Below are 9,316 nucleotides of genomic sequence, written 5' to 3'. Positions count from 1 at the left end.
TCTACTGTGTGACTCTACTTGCAAGAGTTTTGCATGGACACTAGGGGGCCATTCTTTTGTGGCTGATGTATTGCTCATACCCCTAGGCAGTTGTGATATGGTGCTGGGAGTACAATGGCTGAGCACTTTGGGGTCTATTACCTAGAATTTTAGGCAGCTCACCATGAGGTTTTGTGCTGACCAGAAATGGGTGGAGTTAAAGGGAATGCCTAGCAGGAAACTAAAAGTGTGTGACAAGAGCCCTTCTGCCAAGCTATTTCAAGAAGCAGCCCAGATATGCATTATTCAAGTGTCTCAAGTAGATGAAATAGAAGCTGCTGCCTTATTTCAGTTGTCTGATGGGGTGGATGAACCTGAAGAATTGATGCAATTGAAGCACCAATATGCCAGTATCTTTGAAGAACCAACTGAGCTACCTCCCAGCAGAGGTGTCTTTGATCACAGGATCCCTCTAGAGGCTGGTAGCAGGGCTGTTAATATCAGACCCTATAGATACCCCTTAAAACAAAAAGACATTATCGAACAGCTAGTCCAGGAAATGCTAGAAAGAGGTATTGTGCAACCAAGTGCTAGCCCCTTTGCGTCCCCTGTTGTTTTGGTGGGCAAAAAGGATGGGACGTGGAGGTTATGTGTGGATTACAGAGAGCTCAACAAAAACACTATTAAAAACAAGTTTCCTATTCCAGTTTTGGAAGAATTGATTGATGAGCTAGCTGGATCTGAAGTTTTCAGCAAATTAGACTTGAGAGCTGGGTACCATCAATTGAGGATACATCCTAGTGATGTATTTAAAACTGCATTCAAGACTCACTTCGGACATTTTGAATTCTTGGTTATGCCTTTTGGCTTGACCAATGCCCCTGCTTCATTTCAAGGGTGGATGAATGAAGTTTTCAAATCAGTGCTCAGAAGATTTGTCCTAGTCTTTTTTGATGACATTTTGGTGTACAACAGGTTCCTCACAGAACATTGGCAGCACTTGGCTACAGTCTTTGACATCATGCAGCAGCACTCTCTTTATGCCAAGCCAAGTAAGTGCAACTTTGTGACAAAAAGGGTCGAATACTTAGGGCACTTCATATCTGGAAAAGGGGTCGAAACTGATCCAAGGAAAATCGATGCAGTCAAGTCTTGGCCTAGTCCAACAACAGTAAAAGACTTGAGAAGTTTCCTGGGTCTCACAGGCTACTATAGGAGGTTTGTCAAAGATTATGCAATCATTAGCAAGCCATTGACTACCTTACTTAAGAAAGGGGCCTTTGAATGGACTGATGAAGCGCAGACTGCATTTGAGAAACTGAAAGTGGCATTAACTACTGCACCTGTTTTGGCTCTTCCAGATTTCACTAAAACATTTATAGTGGAAACTGATGCTTCAAAATATGGTATTGGGGCAAGTGGCATTAACTACTGCACCTGTTTTGGCTCTTCCAGATTTCACTAAAACATTTATAGTGGAAACTGATGCTTCAAAATATGGTATTGGGGCAGTTCTGACTCAAGCCCACCACCCTCTGGCTTTCATCAGCAAGTCATTGGGGCCTAAGTGGCAAAAATTATCAGTTTATGAGAAGGAGCTCCTAGCCATGGTATTTGCTGTGCAAAAATGGGAGCAATACTTGCTTGGATCACATTTTGTGATCAAAACTGATCAGAAAATTTTAAAATGGCTTCTTGAGCAAAAAATTTCAACACCATTTCAGCAGTTCTGGTTGTCCAAACTTATGGGATTTGACTATGAAATCCAATATAGGGCAGGAAAGGAAAATGTGGCAGCTGATGCTTTGTCAAGGGTAAAAAATTCTGATATATTCTGCTTGGCTATCTCCCTAGTCGATTCTAACTTGGCTGCAAGCATTAAGGCTAGCTATGCACTTGATGACAATACTCAGGCTTGTAGGGTTTCGTAGTGACCTGACACTACGCGGAAGGAAACCCACCAAGACCCGCCCCTTAATTAAAGCAATTAACAAGCATAATAAAATTAATCAAATAAGATTAAGAACAAGAATTATACCTTTGACGCGTGCTTCGCTCCCAAAGAGCTCTTACTTCAAAATCCCGAAAAGACGAGATCTCCGACGGATCGTACCCTCGACCCGACCCGAGTGTGCTAAGTCTTGAAGGTTAGTCAAGACCCGAAAAAAATAACTATGAGTTTTACGAATCAAAGGTTTACTCTTTCTTAGAGTTGCCTTTTTAATTCCACTCAAGGTTGTTCATTTTCCAATACCCAAGCTTGGTATTTATAGGGAAATGAACCCTTGCATTTCATTCCCCAACCAATGTGGGAGAATGTATAATTTGCTAATTAATTTATTTCTAAAATAAATTAATAAATAAATCTAATCACAATGCAACAAGTGTCAAAGGGAGAGAGAAGGTTAGGTGAGGACCATGGAGGGGTGGGGGGACCATTGCCTTGCTCCCCAAGGCTTTCCCAAAGCCTTGGTCCCCACCCTCACAAAACCACCTCACCTAAGAGGGGTGTTGGGCTGCTGCCAGCTAGCATGGTGCTGGCCAGCCCAGCCAGCTAGCACGTGCCTACCCAGCAGCCTCGCATGCCTGGTGCTAGGCTGTGCTAGGCGCTGGCTAGTGCTAGGCGCTGGTGCTGCTGGTTGCCTAGCACTGCCTATCGCACGCACATGCATCTCTCTCGCAGCATCTCCCTCGCATCTCATTGCTAGCACAGCTAACATGCGTGCTGCTAGCGAGCCACGCATGCTGGCCCCTTCCTTCGCACCATCCACGCTGCGCACCATGCATCCCTCGCACACTCATCAGCCAGTGCCTAGCACTGCTATGCTTGGTGCGAGGCACGCACACACGCACCAGCCCACACGCATCATTGCTACTGCTGTGCGAGGATGCAAGGCTAGGCTGCGAGGCACACACGCAAGCCCTTGGCTTTGCGATGGTGCCTGGCCTTGAGCTTGCGTGCTGCGATGGCCTGCCACATGCACCCAAGCACCCAAGCTAGCACGCTGCTAGCTGCGATGGGCTGCCTGGTGCTTGTGGAGCTTGCGATAGCTGCCATGCGCACCCAGGCACCCATGCTAGCATGCTGCTAGCTTGCGATGGGCTGCCATGGCACGCCTAGGGTGCGATAGTGCCTAACACACCATGGTGCGCCTAGCACACACATGGTGCGCCTATGCATGCGATGAGCAAGCCTAGCCTAGCTACGGCTACGCTCATACTTGTTGCTTGTGATTTTGCGACGCTCGGTCTCGACGCCCTAGGCTCGATTTCCGACGTCTGAATTCGTAAAACTCTATCGACTCATTAAATCCTTTCGGATTAATTCGTCGTCTCGGATCGGTGATTCGATTGGGTTCGACCCGAAGGGTTCAGTTAAGATTAAGCTGTAATATCAATTGTACCTCGATATTACTGATCGGAAGCGGCCTCCACCTAGGCATTCCGATCACTTGACCTTACTGAAGAATTAGCTCTGTAATAATTCTGAACCCTCTATCGGAAGAATACACTTGTTGGAAGGACGCCATTCCTTTCAAGGCTATTTTTACTACACTGTCTGGTGGGGGAAGCAATGCCTCTGGACTGATTTTATAAGAAGGGCTATTGAGAAAAAAGGGCAGGATTGTCATAGGACCTGATGAAAGATTGCGAAATAGGTTAATGAACTGGCAACATGCTTCATTAGAGGCAGGGCACTCAAGCAGAGATCACACATTGAAAAGAATGCAAAGACTTTTCTATTGGAAGGGCTTAGCAAAGGATGTTAGCCACTTTGTCTGAAAATGCACTACATGTCAAGCCTCGAAATATGAGACTTGTGCAAAACCAGGAACACTGCAACCTCTGCCAATACCAGACCTGGTATGGTCAGACATTTCGATGGATTTCATCACTGGGCTGCCAAAGTCTATGGGCATGACTGTCATTTTTGTGGTCGTTGACAGGTTGAGCAAATATGCACACTTCATGGCACTCAAGCATCCTTATTCTGCCATAGACGTAACTCATGATTATTTGGACCATGTGTTTAAATTACATGGCTGGCCCAGAAGCATTGTAAGTGATAGAGACTCAGTATTTCTCAGTCAATTCTGGAAGGGACTGTTTTCTTTACATGGGATTGAGTTCCTTTTATCCTCAGCATACCATCCTGAGACTGATGGCCAAACTGAGGTGGTCAACAGATGTCTTGAAGCATACCTAAGGTGCATGACTAGTGACAGGCCCAAGGAATGGTGTAAATACCTCCCTACTGCAGAGTGGTGGTACAACACTCACTACCATAATTCAGTAGGATTGACTCCGTATGAAGTGGTTTACAACCAGCCCCCTCCTATCTACTTACCCTACTTGCCTGGTGAATCCAGCATTGAAGCTGTGGACAGAAGTATGCAAAACAAAGAGAATATGCTAGCTGTTCTGAAGTTTAATTTACAGCAAGCACAGAATAGAATGAAGGTCTTGGCTGATAAAAGAAGATCCGAAAGATCCTTCTCTGTTGGTGATTGGGTTTGGTTGAAGTTGCAAAGTTAAGAAGCAATCAGTCAAGCACAGGTCCAATAACAAACTTGTTGCAAAATTCTTTGGACCTTTCAAGGTGACTGAGAGAATTGGTCAAGTTGCATACAAGCTTCACCTCCCTTCTCATGCTAAAATTCACCCAGTCTTTCATGTTTCCCTATTAAAACCTTTCTATGGTCAACTCCCAATAGCTGCTACCTTACCTGATGAGCCTACTACAAATACGGCTACTACTCTTCACCCTGCTGCGATCCTTGACACAAGGCTTATGCAAGATACACAATTTCCTACAGAAGAGTTCCTAGTGCAATGGCAGAATATCCCTGTTCATGATGCAACCTAGCTGCCTAAGGATGATTTCATAGCCCGATTCCCGGGTTTTCCTTTACAGCCTTGAGGTCAAGTCTTTTAAAAGGGAGAGGGTATGATACAGGAAGAATAATGTGATCAGAAAATATTTTAAGTTTCTAGAAGCTTTTTCTGTTAGAATCTTTTTGCTTAGTTGTTCCTTTTTCTCGCAAAGTTGTTATTAAGGGAATATTTTCTGTTTTATGCTTATGGCTGTAATTAATCATTGGCTACTACTTAAGCTGATGTAAGGAATATCACTGAATATAGACGAAAAACAATTCTCCTTTCTCTATCTATCTATCTCTCTCTCTCTCTATTCTTTTCTCTCATTCTCTTAAATACTATTTCATCACTTAAATACTCATTGAAGATCCAGTGAGATAACTTCAGTGTAGTACCTCTGTGTGCTGCTACAGAGTTGTACTGTATCATAAACTTACCAATTTGATGATAGAATTTCCATCAAAAACATGAAGAGAGAGAGAATTGCTTGAAATTTTAGAGAGAGAAAATGCGTGAAGGAGAAACTGAGAAAGAAGCAAGGGAGTGTATGGAATTGCTTGTTTTTAGTTTTCAGTCTTAGACTAGTTTTCACATAATTCATTTCCTTATATATATATATATATATATATATATATATATATATATATATATATATATATAACCCGGTTATAATGAGAACCAATCATATAATAAAAACTAGGAACTAATCTAGACCGTCGTATCTAACACCAAAAGCGCTATCTAACGTCCCAAATTAAATCAGCGATTTTCACTTTCATGAGCTACTCTCTCCTCTCCTCCGCGATTTTCTCTCTCCTCAAGCATTTTCTTTCTCCTCTATTGCAACGAGTCCTCTGAATTCTCCATTGAAGCGGCTTTCGATCATTCTCTACTCCAATGAAGCAGCTTCTGAGGTAAAATGTTTGTTTTTTTCTTTATTTTTTTTAAAAAAATTAAATCATGAATTTCACTTTCATTGGTTTTATCGTTAATTGTTTTTTGTCAATTTAGGGTTCTTTTTATCTGGATTTATAAAATTTGATAATGTTTGAAGTTTATTGTGCTTGAATTAGGTATAATTTGATAATGATTTCAATTCAACGTTATAATTCCTTCTCTTTGGATTTTGTTTTTTCAATTTAAGGCCCGATTCTTTTTTTTGGGTTTTATTTGCAGAAATTTAAGGCTCGATTCTGATAATTTTTGCTCGAAATTTGGCGATTTGTGCTTAATTTCATCTGAATTTAAGCAAAATCAAGTGAATGCACACTAACTGTTTGATAAAATGCCCCAAAGCAAATCTTTTCTTATCTTGTGGATGTTTTATTGTGAATACATAAAAATGTTGTAAACTAATTTTAAACTCAAAGCCTCGATAAATACTTGAAATTATTGATTTGTGTGTTTGATTGTCCAATTTTGATACTCCATTGAAGCAGTTTCTGATGTTTGATTTTACTATTTCTGGTTTTTCTTTAATTTTAAATCAATTGCAATTCAATTAGATTAAAATGTGTTAAAGTAAACTAAAATTGTGCAAAAGTAAACTATATATATTTGGATCCTACTTTGGCTACACAGTATAGTTTATCTGATGTAATTTGAATTGATTGAAGTTAGTGATTTTTAATGCATTTAACACAGCATTTACAACTGGAAGTAGCTCTGGAGGTGATGGGGAAATACTGGTGCAGCACCTGCTTGTCAAAGAAAATGATCTGAACCTTTTAGTGGAGCTTCAAAAAAGGGTTGCAGGAGGAATACTTTTGCTGAAATTGTATCAAGTGATGGTGTATGCAGACATGATTGATGGGTTTATGCTAATTTCTGTTGTTCAATGTCAGGGGAGGATTTGAGTGATCTTGCTGCTGTGGAATACTCTATATGCCTATCAAAAGAAGAGGGCGGGGTGCATGGCTGGGTCAGAAAAGGACAAATGGTATGCTGGTTCTTTAGGCACTTGTTTCTTGGATTGTTTTCAATTTGTTGTGATAGGATGTTATATATCTTGCTCAAGAAATTCAAAATTGTCTCCTCAGCCCTATTATCACCCTGTGTTGTTTGAAAGTCATTGGTACTTTTCTATTTGAAGAAAAAAATTCATGTTTTCGGATGTTTTAGTTTGGATAAAGCTTTCTATGTTTCCGAATGTTCTTGTTTGGAGAAAGCTTTTTATGTATCTGAAAGTGAGCTGATTTGAAGCATCATTCTCATACCAGGTACCAGAAATTGAAGAGGCTGCATTTTCTGCACCATTAAACAAAATTGTAAGATGTAAAACAAAGTTTGGATGGCACTTGCTTCAAGTCGTATCCGAGAGGTTAGTTCATTTCAGATTTACTTGTTTATTTAAGGCCTGAAAGGTAACTGATTTACTTCTTGATTCTGTACCTTTTTATTGGCAATATTGCTCTAGGGAAGGGGCGTTGCTTGGTGAAGTTCAACCAAGTGAGTTGAATGAGAAACTTCAAGATCCTAATTTCACAGAAACAGCACAACTGATCGATGTCCAAGAGCCAGAAGAAATGTATGTCTTTTTTCTGCTGCTTTTTTAGATGGTTCTATGCATTACAGTTCAATCAATATCTCTTGTTCTCTGAGTTGCTTGTTTCTATTAAAATGCCCAATAAACCTCGTCATAGACTGCTTTTGCTTATATACATTTCTAAATTTATGATGTTGGTAAAACACAAAAACGAAGGTATTTACTTGGCCACTGTAAAATGTGAGGCAGTTATGTGTTGAAATTTAAAAGTTGAACCTGTGTGGTGAAACTGCTTTTCAGAAAGAGGGGTAATGGGGATCTTGAGTCAGCTTGTAAGCTCCAAAAATAGGTCTAGTCACAAAGTACCGGGAGGCTTCTATGATGAATTGTTTGTATATTAGGATGGTTGTAATTTACAAATTGGATCCCTAGTCTAGGCCATTTAGGATTTTAGGACAGGGCAGCTTTAGAATGCCAATATTTTAAATTATTGTCACTCAAGGGAAAAGAGGAAGATAGCCTGTTAACACGGAGCAGTTTTTGGCATTTTAATGGGATCATCACAGTCATCTTGCCATATTATAATAAGCGCTTAGTGTTCTAATTATCTGTTAATTACTGTTCTGAGAAGTATGAAAACTGGTGAGAGCATAGCTTGCAACTAGTAACTTTGACATCTTTGAAGTAAGATACTTCGTCGCTTTCGTGCTATGTATATCGCCTTTGCTCCTTCAAGATTCACTCTTTCACCTTCTATTGGGTGCTTGTATGCACTTATCAGTTCTTTAAACTTTTGAATACATTGACAATTTTGATATTATGTGTGCAGTACCAAAGCATCTTTGCCAAGTTTTCAGGTTCTTCCTCTGCAATAATTTGGACCTTGGGGACCCGAGATTACAACCAGTTTGATCCTAACAAAGATACTTATGCCTCAGACACTGCAGAATACGTTGAGATCGAGTCTGATCCTGAAAGAGCCTTTGTGAAAACAATAACAGCTCAATTTCAGACACTCCTCGGAGTTTCATTAATTGAAATTTTGTTGCGTTACTCCACAGATGAGATCTACCTTGGACAGAGGGATACCCCTGAGTGGACTTTTAATGCTGAACCAATTGCTGCATTCGAAAGATTTCAGATGAAGCTATCAGATATCGAAAAGAATATCACAGAAAGGAACAATGACAAGATAGAAACTAAAAAATCAACAGGGATCGGTTAAGGTTCCATACATTTTACTTTATCCAAACACATCAGATTAGCTCATGCGATTTTTGGTGTGAAAAAAGTAAATAAAAAGACTTTAAAGTAAACCTATTAGCTCAAGTGGTAGAGCACTATGCGCATGCATAGGGGTGTAGGTTCGATTCCTACATAGGTTATCTTAAAAAGTAATTACAAAATAGTCTAAAGTTATTCAATATACTTCCTCCGTTAATTTTTATTTGCAACTTTTGCCATTTTAGTCCGCTAATCATTATTTGCAACTTTCTATTTTATTTCTATTTTTAGTACACAAAACCCTGAAAATTACAAATTTACCCTTAATTAAAAATTCTGATTTTAATAATTTTACTAGTGGGTGGGCCAACTTTCTCTCTCCAAACACTTTAATCACTTTCATTTGCTAGTGGGTGGGCCAACTTTCTCTCTTCAAACACTTTAATCACTTTCATTTACTCCCACTAATGTTTGCCCCTTAAATTTTGCCTCGTGAACCGCAAAACTCCCCCAAGTTGCAAATAAAAATTAACGGAGGGAGTATCTCAAAAGTAAATCAAAACATCTCAAAAGTAAATCAAAATATCTCAAAAGTAGAAAAACTAAAAAATGTAAATTAATACAGTATATGTCAAAAGTAAATCATAATTACTCTGAAGTAAACAAATAATGCTAACAACTAAATCAAAATATCATTAAAGTAAATCAAATCAGCTTTAAAGTATATGAATAATAAATTATCTTGAAATG

The 9,316-nt window shown here is 39.7% G+C and overlaps 1 pseudogene; it reads left to right on the top strand.

The window, feature by feature from the left end:
- The first annotated feature begins 5,539 nt into the window (after nucleotides 1-5,539).
- Nucleotides 5,540-8,721, top strand: LOC110682709 (annotated as a pseudogene).
- The last annotated feature ends 595 nt before the right edge of the window (nucleotides 8,722-9,316 follow it).

The sequence above is a fragment of the Chenopodium quinoa genome, unplaced genomic scaffold, assembly GCF_001683475.1.
Source record: "Chenopodium quinoa cultivar QQ74 unplaced genomic scaffold, ASM168347v1, whole genome shotgun sequence".
Classification (NCBI taxonomy): Eukaryota; Viridiplantae; Streptophyta; class Magnoliopsida; order Caryophyllales; family Amaranthaceae; genus Chenopodium; species Chenopodium quinoa.
The sequence above is the reverse complement of the archived record's forward strand: the minus strand, read 5'-3'. Positions and strand labels throughout refer to the sequence as shown.